Source organism: Manis javanica, chromosome 16, assembly GCF_040802235.1.
Source record: "Manis javanica isolate MJ-LG chromosome 16, MJ_LKY, whole genome shotgun sequence".
NCBI lineage: Eukaryota > Metazoa > Chordata > Mammalia > Pholidota > Manidae > Manis > Manis javanica.
In genome coordinates, this window is record NC_133171.1 from 39264206 (window position 1) to 39274281 (window position 10076).

General features: G+C 38.5%; 1 long non-coding RNA gene across 1 annotated transcript in view; it reads right to left on the reverse strand.

Moving 5' to 3' along the window:
- The window catches only part of LOC140846809 (uncharacterized), a 319154-nt gene extending 310156 nt beyond the window's left edge, over positions 1-8998 (reverse strand). Inside the window, exon 1 of the long non-coding RNA XR_012126245.1 lies at positions 8952-8998. This is a non-coding gene — a long non-coding RNA (uncharacterized lncRNA). The remainder of the gene's footprint in view (positions 1-8951) is intronic.
- Positions 8999-10076: the final 1078 nt, after the last annotated feature.

A 10076-nucleotide genomic window follows, 5' to 3' on the forward strand; every position in this document is an offset into this window, starting at 1 on the left:
TTTCATTCGTGTTTCTGATGTTCTAACTTCACTTTACCACCTGTGACTTTCAACGTTCTACCTCTGCAGGATTTGTACTGCAAGCACCATCCCCCTGTAAATCATGTTCTAAAGACAGATTTCATGTAGTCCTTTTCTCTTTGGAGAGGAGAGTTTTGGAGAAGCCTGGTCCGTTCTATCCAGATACAGTCCCACAATCTGAGTTACTTGAGAAGTCTTTGCTCACTGAATCTTTCCTCAGTCTCCATCTTTTTTTCTCCTTTCCCCCTGACCTCCTTGTCCCTTTCCCTGGCCCAGGGTTAACAGGCATCAGAGTTCCAAGGCCCATTTTAAAGATGCACACTCTCGTCTTGGCCATAGCATCACCAAAGTGTTCTGGCATGACATTCCCAGGGGGCGAATGCTACTGCCATTCTCCAAACAGACTCTTCACGATCTTTTGCTCATTGAGCCCTCCGGAAACCCAGGTATTTGAGAGCATAGGTACAGAATAGCTAGTTCAATCTACTATTCGAAGACTTTCTGGAGTATTGGGTGAAACACTCTTTGGGAGGTGGGAAAAGGTAGTAGAAAGAGAGGCATTAAGGAAATCCCAGACTGTTAGGTTTTCGGTATGTATAACTCTCATGGCAGATCTATGTTTCTGTGATGAAAAGTACACATACATGGTATCCGGGGGAATTACCAATACTGACACTGCTTGAAAGACCAAGAGATGAACAAAGTAAGAAAAGAAAAAGTGTAAAATTATGCTCTATTTTACAAAGTATCATTAAATGTATGTGCTTTTAAAATACTTAATTTTTTATGTCCAATCAGCACTGTAAATCATTAGAAGTTTTAGATTAATTTACATAAACATAGGTAGAAGAGAATATGTGTGTCAACCTTCTTAGAACCTTGCTCCCATACATGTTCATCTGTCATATGCTTGTCTGTCCACAACTTTAAAAAGCATAATGGAAGATAGTATGTAACTAGGTATCTGTTTCATGAGCCATTAATAACTGAGATAACCAACTGCTTGATTAATTATATAGATTAATTAATAAATCTTCAAATTTACTTGAATTTGCCTACTAGAACTATAAACTTATTGACTTTCTCTGCATAAATTCTTCAGGAATATAAGTGATACAGAACACAAACAGTATCTTTAAATGCACTAAATCACAAAAAAGGATGGATCCAAATTTGTTGCACTCTTATTGCAGTTCTATTTTAATATATTCAGGGTACTTACATTTGGCACTGAAATGTTCTCCCATCATGTTTTGCATTAAGGAGAAGAAAAATCCCATGAACACAAAATTAAATTATAAACTTGAAGAGACTATGCACAAAGTTGCAGGCCTTCTACTGGTAATTTCCTATCTAAAACAATTAGCTTTTTCCATCATTCTACCTCCTTCTTACAAGTCAGTTTCTTAAATGACCAGAGATCAGGCACCATGATCACCATATACACACAGAGAAAACAAGGTTCTTATTTTTTTGGAGGGGATGCAGTTCTTATATAAACCAAAAAGAAAAAGGAGAAGAAAGAAGAAAAAAAGTATTGCTTTTATTACTATTATACAGAAAGCAAAGGGGATGTTTTAGCCCTGAATTATCTAGTGCTTGGCCATACTGCTTCGTTCTTCTTTCTTTACCTTATATTGTATGTGCGTCTCTCTCTGTCCCCCTCTCACATCCTGCATTAATTCCCCAGCAGCTCACACATATGGCTATGTAAGTCAGAGACTTCATTTCCAATAATTTCCCAACCAGAAGACATGCTTCATTTTTTAACTAGAGCATAGCTGATGATGCAGATGAAATCTGGGCCTGGTAACATTTGATCTGGCCTCAGACAAGAGGAGCAAGGTGGCATCAACCTCCTCTGATGGAGTCTGCAGCCAAGGAGTACACCAGCCTTCGAGTGACATGCATATCACATGTATCAAAGTGGAAGCTCAATCTGTACGGCAATAAGACTCTCTCACATCCCAGCATGGGTGCTGGCCCTGAGCTGCAGTTCCAGTAATTGACATAGTTGCCCAATGCTACAAAACAAACTCGGAAACTATTCTCATTAGACATCCCCCTGCTTTGCGACTCTGTTATTGTAAAACCCAAACACTGAGCCCCATACCAGCGTGGCTCTGTTTTTAATTAGTTCTGATGGCACTGGGCTGTAAGCCAAAGAAAAAATGAACTTCCTGTGACTGAGGCTTGCTGCTCAGTATGTTGCTTCCTTCGTAAAGAGATGGTTTTTCACAACATTGTATGAGAAGGACTACTGACAGAAATAATATAAGTTTTTACTGCTTTTGATATTTTTTTCAGGCTTATAAAAAGCAGCCAAAAGTCAGAGAATTTGTAAAGTTACAATGCCATTACTTGGTCTTTTGTGTGACCCAGTTGACTTGTCTTTTGATTAAAGACATCCTACCCGATTAATTTTTTTTAATGGAGAAAACACAGGCTTCTGTTAAAATTTTAAGACCATGAATGTTTTAGTGCTTCCACTAAATTAATTCGGTGATATATTTTTTACTGCCTCGGTCATTGCTGGTATGGTGTTAGAACTGAGATGCTGGTAGGGTCCCTTCTGAATACAAGGAAGTAAAGGGCTGATAGGAACTCTAGACAGATAAAAGAACAATTTAGACAAAGGTTGGAATCCTATGCAGAATAAGCCTCTACTGGGCCACTCATTTTTAGCTCTCCAGAATCTTTTGAAAATCCTTCCTATATATATATGGGGAATTTTGTAATGTATCACTGTCTTCCCCAAGTTAGAAGCTAGACATTTGTTTCCCAGATTCGTTTGTACTTTGTCGTAACATGTGACTTAGGCTCTGCCAACTAGACACACCCACACACAACTTCAAGGAAGTACAATGAGGCAGGAGATACCACGTGGAACTTACCCTGCCAAGAGAAGTACAGTGATTTCCAGCGTTCAGAAGCAGCAGGGGCCCAGACGCAGCTGTGGCACCCCCCTGCTAGCAGCACCCTTTGCAAAGCTGTGCACGGAAGCACAGTCACGAGGTCTCTATTAAATCGTGCAGCAGTGGGGCTGGGTATGCTTTGGGGACACACAGCCTTCAAGCTGGAGAGTCCATGAGCCGGCCAATTGCCTTTAATAAGTTACTTCTCTACTTCCCTCAGCTACTGTGGATTTGTTACTGGCAAATAGGAACTCCAATACAGCCACCAGTAAAAAGATAACAAGATGACACTGAGTAGTGGTTAAGACAACAGTCTGTGGAGTTCGTAGACCATGGTTTGGAGTCCTATCTCTGCCACTGAATAGCTGTGTGAGCTTATGACAATTACTTAACTTCTCTGAGCATTTCTTCATATTTGAAAATGAGAATTTTATCGGGGTTAACTATATTTACTGTGGCAAGCTTTTAGTAATATATATAATTAGCAAGTCACTATGCTGAACATCTGAAATCAATATAATACAGCAGCTACATTCCAATAAAAAAATTAAAATTGAAAAAAATGAAAAGAATTATCCATAAATCATAAGGTTTTGGGGAGAATTTAGTAAAATATGGTTGCATTTATTATCACTAACAAAGGCATTTATCAGACTTTTTAAGTCCTTTTAAGGTACTGTTATAAATTTTATTTAAATAGATAAGCGTTTAAATTACATTCCATGGGTGCAGGATCAGAAAATCACTGGATTATAGAGTCAGGAGACATTCAAGGATTAACTTGTCTTCCCCATGCCTCTCAAAGGGTAATTATCTGCAGTTAGTTATAAAACACCAAAGAAGGTGATGCTACTGATGATTTTTCATTCAAAGCATACTCATACATACAAGTATTTTCTCACCAAACCAAATAATTTTACAATATTTTTGCATCTATTCCTTATATCTAGTAGCCTGACAAAGTTCTCTACATCCTTCAAAGCCCTCTGTAAATGTCACCTCCTCTCTGAAGCCTTTTCCGATTTCCCTTGATCAGATAGGAGCTCGCCTTCTTTGAATATGGATACCACTGTCTCTAGTGGCAATTAACATATTCTTGCATATGTGAAGGTTAGTTGTATGCAGGACTTAGCTCCCCTCACTGGTGTAAACTAATCTCCAGATAAGGATTCCTCTCTGCATCCCCTGAAGCCCCTAGCAAAGTGTTCTGTATGTGCTAGAACTGTATAACATATCTATACTACAGTATTTGCTTTTAAACTATGTAGGTATATTAGAAGCTCCTTGAAGACTCCAATATTTCTTATTCATCCTTATATCTTCCTCGTTGCTATAACATATTGTTGCATTAAATTAAAAACACTAAACAAAATTTTTCTATGTATTTTCTCCTTTTATTACTAGTTTCTTTTTCCTTTCAGTCTGTTCTTCTTTGATCCTTTAATAATCTATAGACTTCGGCATTTATATCACCCCAGCAAGTCTTTATATAATAAATTCTTTTTCTGTCACCATTGCTGGCCACGCTTATTATTGGTTTTACATAATCTTTGCAAACTGGTCATAAAATATTTTCATTATAGCTTATGGTTTAGACCAGCTATTACCGCTTCCTCTCACAAACCCCCATGTCTGGGCAGCTGCTGTGTAAAATATGCTGCACGTGTGGCAATCCCCCCAACCTACCAAGGGATTTCATATTCATCTGTATTCTGCAACACTTCCAGTCCAAGGCCCTCCTAGGTTCTAAGCCTCATAACTAGAAGAGGGTAAAATATCCACTTTCTCTTGTTCTGCCATCAATGACATTTTCTACTCTTGCCCTGTCTTTAATCTCCTGAGAGATCCTCATAAGGATAGTCTAAGACATCTCTTCTTTAGTTGCCACAAACATTTATTTTTGATGTCCACCAGGTACATGAAATTAAAAAACAAAAATTCCAAAATGAAGCTTCCTTTCTTCCCTTCTATACAACAGCTGTTCCTGCTCTACAAGTCTTGACAACAGAAACCACTCATGTCCTGTTTCCACAATATGCTCAATTTCTGAAATCCAGTGAGGGCTGGGCTCCTTAAAAAGGTATTTGAACGCTTACACAATTACCTGCAGGACAGTACATCCCTCCAAGTCAGGAGAGCTACCAATGGACAATGGAGAGTTCAAAATTCTTCCTTCCATCCATCTTTGCCCCACAATTGGGTCCATAAGTGAATCCATCAGTCCCTGGAAAACTCTTCTTATTTTTTCCTTTGAAATGTGCTCCCTCTTTAGATTATTTCCTTATTTCCTTAGCAGTGTGGTTGGTACACAAAGTCTCAAGCCTGCTAACTGATATGAATGCACTCAATGCCCCAGCCATGCCTCTTCCTGTATGGAGAGCTCATGCTGTGTCTTATGCCACTCAACACTCACTAAAATGTTTTCTATTAAACAAGTGATTTAATGTTTTTCCAATCACACACCCATTTGAGAAACTGATGAGGGTCAGAATTCTCTCTTCAGAGAAATATACACATGGACATATACATAAACACATGTATACGATACCAAGGGGAAAAGAGAACAACCACTGAAGCCTTGCTATGGACCCTCTAGATGGTAATTCCAATTAAAAACCCCTGCTGTAGAAGAAAGGGGATTTTTTTTTTAAAGAGCAGTACATTATCCACACCCCTTGGAGCAATCTAAGAGCCACCATGAATTGTATCAAGATGATAATGGCAACATAGGAAGAAAAAAATTCACTTTTGGGGATGAGTAAGAAAGAAAGCTGTATCTCTGTTAGTTCATAATGTTAAAATGTTACCTGTTGGCTTAGTGTAATGCTGTCACAGGGACAAACATTTGATGGGTAGATATAATAGATATTTCATCCAGGAGTCATGATTTAATTTAGACTAATACAGGGCAAATAGGACTCTATCTATCTATCTATTTATCCATCCATCTAGCTATCTATATAATGTTATCATCAAACTTAATCCCTTGCTCCAAAAACTGTTCTCAATTTATACTGAGATTGTTGTGCAAAATTATCTGGTTCACTTATTGTTTGGGGAAAATAATAAATATTAGATGTGGCTCAAACAAGCAAGAAAAAAAAATACAGGACTCTTTAAAAAGTAAAATGTTCCTAAACATTTTTATACTGGCAAATTCATAAGCAGCTGTTCTTGTCAAATTGCTAAGTCACAGTCTTCTGAAGACAAGGTAAAATACTATCTAGTAACCTACCACGATGAGGAGTACTTCCTACCTAAGCTTTGTTCTTCCCCACAAAGGGATTTGCTGCCCACTTGTTATCTGTCCTCTTCTACACATGTCAGTATAACCTTGTATAGAGATACTGGAATGTGGAATAATTTTATGGATATTAGAAATTTTATTCAACAATTTCCCCGGGTAGCCAGTCCTTCGCAAGAATTGCCACAATATTCCAAGTAGCTCAAGAGACTCAGATGTATTACCTAAGCCCACAAAAACAACAATCAAACCCTCTTTGACCTACCCTCCCCCATTACTCGTCAGACCTCATCTCTCACTAGCCTCTCACTTGCCTTGCTGTGCTTTCAATATGCTAGGCACACTCCTAGAATCAGGGCCTGATTCATTTGCTGTTCCATCTGCCAGCAATATTCTCCATTCCCTTACTTCCTTCAGTCCTGTGCTCAAATATCACCTCAGTGAGGCCTCCTATGCTTTCTTTTTCTCAGTCACACTTGTCAACCATCTAACATATCATACATTTTATTGATGGATTTTGTTTATGTTCTGTCCCACCTTGATTCCCCTAGACAGAATGTAACCTCTATCAAGACATGTATTTCTAACCGTTTCTTCAGTGCTACCTACTCAGAACAGTATCTGGCACATGATGCTCAGTAAATAGCCCCATAATGATGACATCTCAGACCAATGGTATCTTTCATTCAATGTTGATACAGATGGAAACCAAGATTTTCTCCCAGTTTGAAATAATCTCAAATGTATATATGCATAGTATACTTATTTTAAATAACTGAAATACAGTGGGCACTCAACACATGTTTGTAACAAAACAAGTCAGAAAGGCAGACAGACATAATGGCTGAGGGGTCAAAGCTGCTTTTCTAACACACTGATTTTCTAGACAAGAAAAGTTATGGTATTGAATCTAGGTTAACAGATTAACAAATATAACTAATGGATTCTCACTCCCAACAATAAATTAGATCAGGATGCACTCAAGGGTCTGATGCCCATAGAGCAGATACAAGGGTTTTGCCAACACCCACACTCAATCACCACTCTTCCAATCATAAAGGAGTTACCATCACTCAAGGAATCTCACAAAGTCCCTTTGCTGGCTCACTAAGCTCAAGCGGAAGACACAGGGGTGGGCAAGGTCCTACCAATGAGATAACTGTCAACGAATGGAAGGGGTTCAAAAACCACTTATCTGACCTGTGTCCCTAGCAGTAGAGTGGATAAGACCTTATGTCGAGTTACAAGCATACACAGATCTAGAGTTTCCAAAACACTGCAGCCCCTGGTGGCCCACAAATGCATCGTGTTTGGACTGGTGGTAAAAGGTGCTGACTACAGGACACATGCTTCCATGTCTGATAAACCCTCCAAAATGTTCCCAGTGACAACAGCAGTCGTGCAGATCAGAGCCACTTGCTTGGAGGCAAGGCCACAACTCCTCTAAGTGGGCCAAAGTCCTGAAGTCTTCCAATGGTGCCATTATCACAGCCCCAACGCACTAGGAAGGGCACCAGGATGTGTCCCAGTATGTTACTGACCACCACAGCCTCAGAGAGGGTTTGTGGTAACTCGTTCCTTTGTCAGAACCCAAACACCCAGGCTGCCAGGTCACAACAAAGGTGAACTAACCCAGCCACAGCACAGCTGATTTGGGCACTGTGGTTAGTCTCCATTGACCAATTTGAATCTGGTGATTGTATATAGTCAGCATTAGTCACTAAACCAATATGCACCCTCTTCAACCTGTCTAGACAGCACAGAAAAGATCATGAATGGATCCCACAGCTATCCACATGCATCCATTTTCTCAATGAGAAGTGTATCCACGTAGCCCAAGAGAAAAGACATCAGATACTTAGGTAGTTTTTCACAGCAGTAATCTGCTCCCTAGTCTAGGGCCCTTGAAGCAGCTTAGTCTTTGTTCTGCATTATATTTTCCAGATCTGTTCTGCTTAGTAGGCTGCATCGGAGTCGACTACCACCTCTAATTATGATTAAGCAGATCCAACAACTGATTGGGGTCTCCTGCTATACGGACACAGCCAAGCTTGTAAGGTGCTCCTGTCAATATTCTCCTTTCATGGCTCCTTCCTAATTGGGCATCATTCAGATTTAGTACTGATGCTTCATATTGCAGTAGCTGTCTTTTCCCAAGCAACATAAATGGACATATTCAACTAGAAAGAGACAGAAAGATGACAGCACCCATGTGCTGAAACCCAAGGGTATGTTTGCATTCTACTACCCTAGATCTAGTTGATCAAGTAGTAGCCTCCCTTAAAAATATATTTCATTGTTTATAAGCAAAACAAGGGAGATGTACTACTGCATTTTTTTCCCCCAGCAAATGGTCTGTATGCTGCCATTCTGTAGACACAGCTATTCAGGCATTGTATCTGTCCCAGTGAGTTCAGCTAAAATCATCATAACAAGCATAGTTATTGTGCTAAAAGACATTACAGTTAGTTTTTCGTTTCCATCAGGCGGTAAACTCTTCTATATTTACTTTTAATAGATGGAAACTGAACTAAAACTGGGAAGTCATAGTTCTAAATGGTAATGCTAACAGTAAACATGGCATCTACATAATTACTTTAAAATGAAATACGAGAGATATAAAGAATCCTCTTCTTCAATTTTTCTAGAACAAAAAGTCACAAACCACTGTGTAGCTTTTAAAATAAATTCCAGTGAAGACTCAAGATAATAGTTAGGCTGGTTCTCCAGACTATTAGGAAATCAAATCAACAGTGTACCATTTACAGTACCTTTGATTGGTTAAATGTGGGCTTTTGTTGTCATTTCAATTCAAGAGGAATTTTCTGCTACCTGTAAGAGAAAAAGATAGCAACCCATGAATGAAATAAAACTTCTCACCAATATATGATATACCAACCTCAAGTAAAACTGAAATTCATACTACTGATTATCATTTTAGTAAGTCCTACCATTGGTCATATAAACCTAAACTTACCAGCAGTCACTTAAAGGATAAAAGCAAATCGATCTTATCCTGCTCTTGAGTTGAAAGGATAATAATGCTCTATTTTTTTCTGTGGTGCCCTATATCATAAATCACTATTTTGATATGATACATTCTACTTTCTGTAATTAGAATTTGGAGGTTTGATTTTATTTTGTTTGATCTGGAATGGCCTGACTACAAGAAGGATTTTCTTTTTCTTTTTTGGGGACTACATACTTTGTTCAATATCAAACACTGGGACTGTGTTATTATCCAGAAAATCTTCCTGGAGATCCAGGTGAACATCTAATAGCTGCATATTCACTTACCATGTTAGCATGGATACAACATACTTTTATTCATTTTCATATTTCATATGGAGCAATTAAGAATGGAGATGGCTAAGTAGAGTCTACACAGAGCAGAATATGTAGAAGTCAACTGAAAACCCTGGAGAGTATAAAGAAATCAAATCAGGTCAAGGGGCTAAAAGAACTAACTAAAGCTGTGCCATCCAAATTCTGTACATATTTGCTTGACTTTGTGAAAAAAACCTAAATAAAAATCAAGTATTTTAAGCTGCAGGGTTGCACTGATAAAGTAAAACAAGATATCCTTGCAAATAGGTAAGTCATCTACATATAAAAGAAAATGAGATTATCATTTTGTTTTATTTATCTTATTTTGTCTTATTTATCACACTTTAAATTCTGTGTACAGAACTAGCTTTAAGCTGGGTTCAAGTCATTTCTTTGAATGTATACCTATGGCAATGTTGACTCACATTTGGAGGCTAGCTTAATAAGCAATTTGCTGGGTCAGAAAAGCAGTCAATTAACAAATATTGAGGTACACCATGTGCTTACTCCCTATCTGGGGAACAGAGAGAAACCCAAAAGTTTGGGACATAGTCTCATCCCTCAAGTAC